Raw genomic sequence first — 8,417 nt, 5'->3', positions numbered from 1 at the left:
CACTAGGAATTTATGTATCTTCCTCGTGGGTCTTCTACCTTTCCTTACTCTGTCAGCAAGGACTTCCTTGACTTCTCTATCTTCTTCCTGTTCCAGGTTGACAAATAACCATACGACATTGTGGCACCGTTGATCAAAAACTTGGTCATCCACTCAAACTTAAGGGGGCATCGATTTTGATCCACTCTTTCCTCCATCGGCCTTGAAGCTTCTTCTAGGCACACTTAAGCGATGTAAGCCATTTGTTCTCTTTCCTTTTCAACTATGTGAACTTGAGGGTTGTTCCCTACATAAGGGCCATCATGACCGGCGGCAATACAAAATGCCTACTACTATCAATCTCAAATTGAATTCTCCTGATCGACGAATCTATCTGAGCACTGTGACCGAACTGGGCTACATTCAGTAGCTGAACCCAATTCCTTTGTCTACCATCAACAAGATGATGTAGATATTCTCCTAGCATACAGTTGAATCGATCGGCCTCATCTTTGGAAGGCTTGGTCCCATCGGTGACCCCAAGACTTGGTCCCTCAATCGTGGCTCGCTTCAAACTATCGAAGGCGGTTTGCCACTCGGGGTTCCCACCCCACTGAATGTTTTCTTTCAACAACTCGATTAGGGAGCTTGCTCTTTTTAAGAATCCTTCCACGAACTTCCTGTTGTTAGTCAGTCTGGGGTATGAGCGTAACTCTACGACTGATTTCGGTATTTCCCAATCACACGTTGCGACAATCTTCCTTTTTCCTACATCAATTCGGTAAAGCTCCACCACATGACTTAGCACGTTTATCTGTCCTTATACAAAGAAACATCTTCCTCCCTTAGAAACTGATTGGTTTTCCTCTAGTCTTCGAAAACCCTTTTGAAGGTGGTCTTGAAAGATCTGGTTCGTCGGTACACAAGAGGTTGCAATGGCATCAGTAAGACTAAATGGCACTATGGGGAACTCATACGCTTCATGTCTTGTGACACAAGTCGTCTCAAGTCCCTTGCTCCGTTTTCTTTACTCGATAATACCTCGGTCTGATGTCTGACTTCGGGAATCACTCCACATGAGCGGTTAAATAGGTTGGTGAGTATAGGAAGTGGATATTTACGACTAGCTGTGAGCTTATTCAGGATACAGCGGTTGATACACCGTTGTAGGTTTTTGTCCTTCTTCTTCAAAGAAAGGACTGGGGCTTCATACAGAGCTTGTGTAGATTTACTAAATCTTGTACTCAACAATTTCTTCGACGGTTTTCGAAGTTCGGCTAACTCCAGTGGTGCCATACGATAAGCATTTTTCGCAGGCATTTTTGCCTCTGGCAGCAATTCTATCCCATGGTCGACCCTTCGCATCGACAAGGATTTTGGCCAACTATTTGGCATCACACCATGACACTTCTCTGGGACACACAGAGTGTCTTTGGGGACTGTCTCCCCTAGTTTTCCCAACGCCCCAAGCAGGATCACAACTGATGGTGGTTCCTCTTGGATGGGACTCTTGTTTAGTTGCATGGCCGATATCTTTTTAAACCCGTTAGGCTGATGAATATCTGCTTGCACGATGGTGGGGAATGATCCACTAATCACTAGACATTTGGCTAAGGGCATTGATATGACCTAATGTTCAAGGAGGAACTCCTAGTACTACATCGAAGTCGTCCATCTTTACAACCACAAAGTCTACAGGGCCTTTTCATCCTCCCAACTTTATCATCGTTCGTTTCACTAGTCCGACAAAAGGTAGGTCAATGAAATTCATGACCTTCATTCTTCTTGAATCCTTCTCCCAACGAAGTCCTAGACGTCTAGCTTCTGCCTCTATTATAAAGTTATGAGTTGCGCCAGAATCAACCATAGTGCACTTAGTCTGTTTTTGGTTGATCCAGGTGTCAACATACAATAAACCCCTTTCCACTGGTACGCTTCTCTCCCCTACCTTTTTCTGGAGAGACGACAGGTATTTTAAGGCCTCTATTCTAGGCTTCTCGCCTTCTTCTATATGGTCCACTTCACCTTCAACTTGATTCGATTTATCATCTAAATCCGACGTTAATGAGGCCTAAAAAGCACAGAAGTTAGCTTTATTCGGGCATTCTCTTGTCAGATGTGGCCCCTTACATACGAAACAACCGAGAGGACACTTAGATGGGCTTCGATTATTCGGCCTTCGCCATGTGTTCTCTCTATTTGATTCGTAAGGCCTACGGTCTCTACCAGAACGTTTGTCTCCTCCGGCAGCTTTGGAAGAACTTGAGCGACTATTTCTATTCCTTTTAGGTGAGGAACTTTGGTGACGTCTCACATCTTAAGAGTCACTAGTCAGATCGAACAAGCGTTCAACTGTTGCATATGCTGACGTGAGGTCTTGGACCCTTTGCTCATATAATTTGGTATTGGCCCACGGTTTCAGCCCTTCGACAAAACAGAAAACTTTGTCTTTCTCTGACATATCGTGAATGTCTAACATCAACCCCGCGAACTATTTCACGTACTCTCAAATACTACCAGTGTGTTTCAGCTTGTGCAACTTTCATCGAGCCAAAATCTCAACATTTTCGGGGAAGAATTGTGAGCGAAGTTCTTTCTTCAAAGCATCCCAAGTATCGATTGTACAACGTCTCTCTTGCATGTCAAAATACCGAGACCTCCACCACAACTTGGCATCCTCAGATAGATGCATCATTGCCAGTGTAACTTTGGCTTCCTCTGTAACCGTGTTCGTGGCCTTAAAGTACTGTTCGAGGTCAAAAATATAGTTCTCTAGGGCCTTTGCATCTCTTGCCCCACAGAAGGGCTTTGGTTTCAGGATCTTTACTCTACTAACCGGAATTGGCCCTTTAACTGAAGCTTGGTTTACCATTGCTCGCATTGTGAGATTCAGTCTCGCGTTCACATCTGCGATTTCATTTCTGACGACATCGAGGGTAACTCAAAAATCCTTCGACATGTCGTTTACCATCTCCAAAAGTGTCTTTTGGGAGCTATCTAGCTCCTAGACACGCTCTTCAATATGGGCAACAGAGTCTGTCGAACTGTCCCCACGTTCGTGGCTACCAGTTCTTCCAACCTTTCCTTTAGAGTGTCAACTCTTACCAATAACTCGTGTATCGGTAATCCTTCGACACGGTCAGCTACCGCATCGATCGTGTTAGATTTCTCAGCAATCTCTTCGAGACGGGACTCCAAGAAGCAGATGGAGTCGGGAACTTTAACTAGGTAGAGCATCTGCTCCTCCAGCTCTACCAGTCGGTCTCTCTGGGCCTTGCCCGATTGATTCGTTGACAACATATTTTGGTCTTACTGTCAAATAGCCGATTTAGTTCTGATAAGAAATTTTGGAACCAATTACAAATGTCACATCATTTACTAAAATAAATGTATTTGGGATTAACTAAAAATTGGCGTGTGTCCCAAACTAAATTTAAAGGCAAATTAGAAAATTCTAATGATGTCACATATCTTTATTATGACAATTGAATCAAATTAATTATTTTGGTTCAATTAAATATTATTTATTTGGGCTAAAATTCAATTGAGTCCAAAAATAAGTTTAATTTAGCTCAAAATTAAATATTACCCAAATCCATGTAATTGAGCTTATGGGTATGGTCCATGGATCAGACCAGGTCCAAGTCCATAAAAGCCCATTAGGGAACTCTATAAATAGAGTAGTTCTCTTCATTTGTGGGGTAGAAAATTTTTTACTCCATAAGGTCTAGAGAGAATTCTCCTAAGAGCTGAAAGACTCCCAACTCCTGAAGTCGACCACCCTTGAAGATTGAAGCTTCTTTGAAGATACAAGTTTTCTTCCAAGACTCCAACTTCTAGAACATCACGTGCTCTGCTTCCTCAAATCAAGCATAAACATCCAGCCGAGAGAGAACCAGATGATCAAATTCCAAAGATCGAACCACATCGTATCAAATCAACATAAATACAACATCAACACAAATTCAACTCTACGAATCAAATTTCTTCGGAAATCTCGTGTGAATAGACCTTTCTCCCTTTTTTCAACTCAAACTGAACTTTCCTCTTTTCCAATTTAACTAGCAGCCCTAGCTTAGAAAATAGACTCAATTTGTAAACTTTTAAGAGTAATTTCAGCTAAAACGCACGAGTGAATTGAGAGAAATTTTGTTCTAAAGTGACCTATTTATACAGAGCCTTGTATGAAAAATTCTTGACACCTCCTACTTGCCGAAATTTAACTTAGGCATGCACATGACACCTGTAAAGCACATAACCGACTTCATCTCCTCATCATCTTGCCTCACCAAAATGCCAAAGTGCCACCATCAAGCCAAATGCGTTGCTAACCTCTCTTAACATGGTCGTAAGTCCCTTGTCGCATAATCATTTCTTCCTTGTGTAGCCAAGACAAACTTAAACGTCCAACTAACCTCTAAGGACACAAACTTCAACCTCTTGGCCGCTTAGCTTAACGCCCAATAACCTCTCAAGACAAAATTTCTCACCTAGCCAAGATCATCTCGCCAAACACACTTGGAGGTTATATCACCCTTCTCGGCCACACACATAAACCCAAGTTTGTCGCATACCCTTTATCTAAATGCCTAGATAACCTCTTTGGAGGTTATTTTCTCATCTTTTGGCCGCCTACCAATCCCAAAACACCTAGCAAAAGGACTTAGCCAATTTTTCCACTTTTTCACCTTCACCTCCTTAACTTTTACTCATTCTTTCTTAACCTTCCTTCTTCCCACCTACCATGACACACTTACAATGACACTTCTCAAGTTTATCCTTCCATCTTAACTTCACTCAAAACTAACCTTTCAAACTCTTTCGGAAAACCCAAGTTTTTTAAGGTTCGGGGTTTACATATTGTTCTATTACATTTATATTAGTGTCATTTTGATATATACTTTTTGTGGTTCGTAGACCTTTTTATGATGTAATGAAAATATCAATTCACCTTTTTATATCAAATATTGAACTTGAAAGTGTGAAAATATTGTTGAACCTATGGTTTTATGCCTAATTTTTTGGATAAAAATTTAATTGGGGTTAAAAATTAGATTAACGATAGTATTTAATTTTTATAATTTTTCTTTTTTAGATTTAGGGGTCTTTACTTTTTTAACTTTTTTTTTTTTTTACCTTTAGCCATCTTTTGATGAGGTAAGGATATATGACTTTTGGAGGGACATTTGACGTGCAAGTTCGAAATCAAATGCATGAGAATTAAATGCATTTGGGCTTATTTGATATGGTTCTGATGCTTGGGAACTACAAATGCCTGTGTTTGGGGTGCAGGATTTGGAACTCTAGATTTTTTATGCCTGTGTTTAGGGTGCAGGTTTTGAATTTCTGGGGTTAGCTAATCTGTTTAGGTTTTTTTTTTTTTTTTTTTTTTTTTGTTTTGTGAATCATTCTATTTATCATGTATTAAATTTTTTAACTGACTTTTATTTTTCATATTTTGTACCTCTAATTCAATTTCTTGTCTCTATTGATTTTCATGACAGTAATGTAAAAACAAGAAATTTTAACATTTGATAACAATAATCTTGATTATAGTTGCATTAACATAAATGGCCTAATTAGGAATACTACAAATCATTCATAAAATATAATAAGTCATGTAATGAGATGGGGTTTGCGAAAGTTCTAGTTAAGCAATATTAAAAAGGGTCTAATAGGTTTCAAAATAAGGATGACTAAAACGGTCATGTAAAAGCGAAAGTCAAGTAGAGTTATATTTTTTCCATTGTTATTGTTGCCTTCCTATTGAATGACTGGAATTCTCAAAGCGGAAGCGTATGGACGTGCAAATGGAATTCAATTTATAAAACCAAAAAATTCAGAGAAAAACAACAGTAAAGCCTAAACATGCTTCTAAGGAGGAAAAGGAAAAAAAACTAAGACCTTTGTAGAACCTCCCAATAACTTCTTTGAATCTTTCAAGAACACCACAAAGTCTTCCTCATTATTCTCAAGGAGAGATTCAATAGAGAGTTGTGGGCTTCTGTGATTTGGTAAATGAAATTTTTTAGGAGATTTCTTTTTCTTTTTGGAATAGAGAGATCGTCCAAATTGCAGAGAGCAAAGAGAGCAGATCTATTATGTATATCTCAACTATCTTAAGAGAGATGGAGGGAAGTTATCAAATAACTCCCTCCCTATCTCTCCCTATCTCTGCCCGAGGGAATTATTTTATTAATTAAATATATATTAATTTTATTAGTATAAATTTAATTCATATTATATCTCATATAATATAAACTTTATATTATATCATATATAATATAACCAATGGTTTAGATCTCTCATATGATCCATAGTACTAATATGAATCGAATTCATATTAATTTAACCTATAGTTTATTTATGAATCTTATTCATATTATTATTAATATTTGAATCATATTAAAATATTAACTTCTCTCATAAAAACTTTATATTGTAAATATATTATATTATTTGTATCATATACAATTTATTCCCTTTAATCAACTTGAACAATTCAAATGAAACCAAAATAAATTTGATTATCATTTATCCTTATTCAGTTAATAAGGGGACGTTATAGACCTACAGATTGCATCTCCAATGATATGAGATTAATTAATTAAACTCTTTAATTAAATTAATCTCTATTCATTAACTATCAGTCATTCCACTAAAGTCTAACGTTGGATTCTTCTTACTATAGATATATTTTTGTGTCCATTAACCAATCAACAGTGCACTGGCCTTTCACAAATTGCTCGTAAGTACAGCTAGGTCAAAAATTATCGTTTTGCCCCTATAGTTACATCTAACTCCTTAAGTAACACCGATTCCTCTATTGAACAATAATTATAGTTCCACTATAACCGAACTTCTCTCGAACCAAGGGATGGTGTGGTACCACATTGTTCAAGCCTTGGAATCAGCTCTTAAGAGAGCAATTCCTTTATTTACTCTATCTATAGAGGAGTGAAGTCCTTCTTGTGTAGCTATATTTCCAACTCCCCAATCAGACAAATTCTCAAAATGGTAGGCATATTGAGTCAGCGACATAGGCCACTTTCACCCATACAAATCAAAGGACTACCTTCATAGGCAATAGTTCACAACTCACTCAGGATTCAGGTCAAGTCACCTATGGTCATCCTGGTGAAATATAGTTTCAACTAGTAACGGTGTTAATAAGAGAGACTATTCATTTCATGGTCCAGTCTTATACAAACTCTTTGCCCGCTCTAATGTCTCGACATAAATGATTAGGATCAAATCATTTGTAGCACTTTAGAACAAATGTAACAACTACAAAGCAGATTGTATTTGTAGTGTCACTAGGATAAGGTATCCAGCCTTATCCATCTATCCATCTACTACATACCATTTAGGTTATCACTTAAACATGATCCACTTATATGTCTCCACATACATGTTTATGTTACAAAAGATAACCTTGGATTTCAGTTTATTGGTTTTATGAGTTAATGCAACTAAAATGTCAAATAAAATAAAATGCTTTATTTTATTAGATAAATAAAATGTTTGTATAATACATACAATTACAAACTATAAGACCACGAGATTTAAGGTATGAACCTCAACACCTATGATATGCATTCAATGTATTTTAAACCATTTTTATCAAAAGATTTTAAATAAAAATGAGTTTTTTAGAAACACTTTTTTCTTAAGTCAATCCAAATAACTCCTAAGTCTTCCAGTTAAATTGACCAATGAAAAAAAAAATGAAAAATGTTATTAAAGTAACAATAAACCAAGGTATATGTGATATATATTTACAATTTCCACTATATTACCAATATATCAATATTTGATTTATACTTGAGATCACAGTAGATAGGTCATCAATTTTCACCTAGGAAATATATAATAAAATAAACAAAATCTCCTAAAATGAAAGAAAGATTAATTTTAAACAAAGAAGAGAAAATAGATAATTAAAAATGATGATCTAATATAATAATTATTAAAAAAACTCCAGAAGAAAAGAAAATAGAAGAATGAAAAAAATGTGTATTTTAAAAGATATTATTGTGATTGAATCAAAAGAGTATTTGAAATGCCTCCAAAAAACAAAGTTTCTCAAAAATTTCTTTTTATTAATTTTTCAAGGTTTGCAGCGGTTGCCAGAGTTGGTGGCTGAATGTTTGTCGGCGGAGTTGTTAGAATGACACTCAGTGGTTGGTCGACAACAGTCACCGGGGGTGTGTTTCGAGTTGGCCAACGAATTTTCTAGTTTGAATTAGAAAAAAAAAGGTAACCCATGAGCTAGAATAATAGTGAAGATGGCCATTGATTGATGGTGAAAACGATCAACAGTCACCAACGTTTAAGACGATTGGTCGCATATCATCATGATAACTAGTCGCCAAGGGTCATGGCCACTATTGGTCATTGACCATCACTATGACCGTTTGTTAATAGACACGACATCG

Source organism: Cucumis melo, chromosome 11 (assembly GCF_025177605.1).
Source record: "Cucumis melo cultivar AY chromosome 11, USDA_Cmelo_AY_1.0, whole genome shotgun sequence".
Classification (NCBI taxonomy): domain Eukaryota; kingdom Viridiplantae; phylum Streptophyta; class Magnoliopsida; order Cucurbitales; family Cucurbitaceae; genus Cucumis; species Cucumis melo.
Note: the sequence above shows the minus strand (reverse complement) of the source record.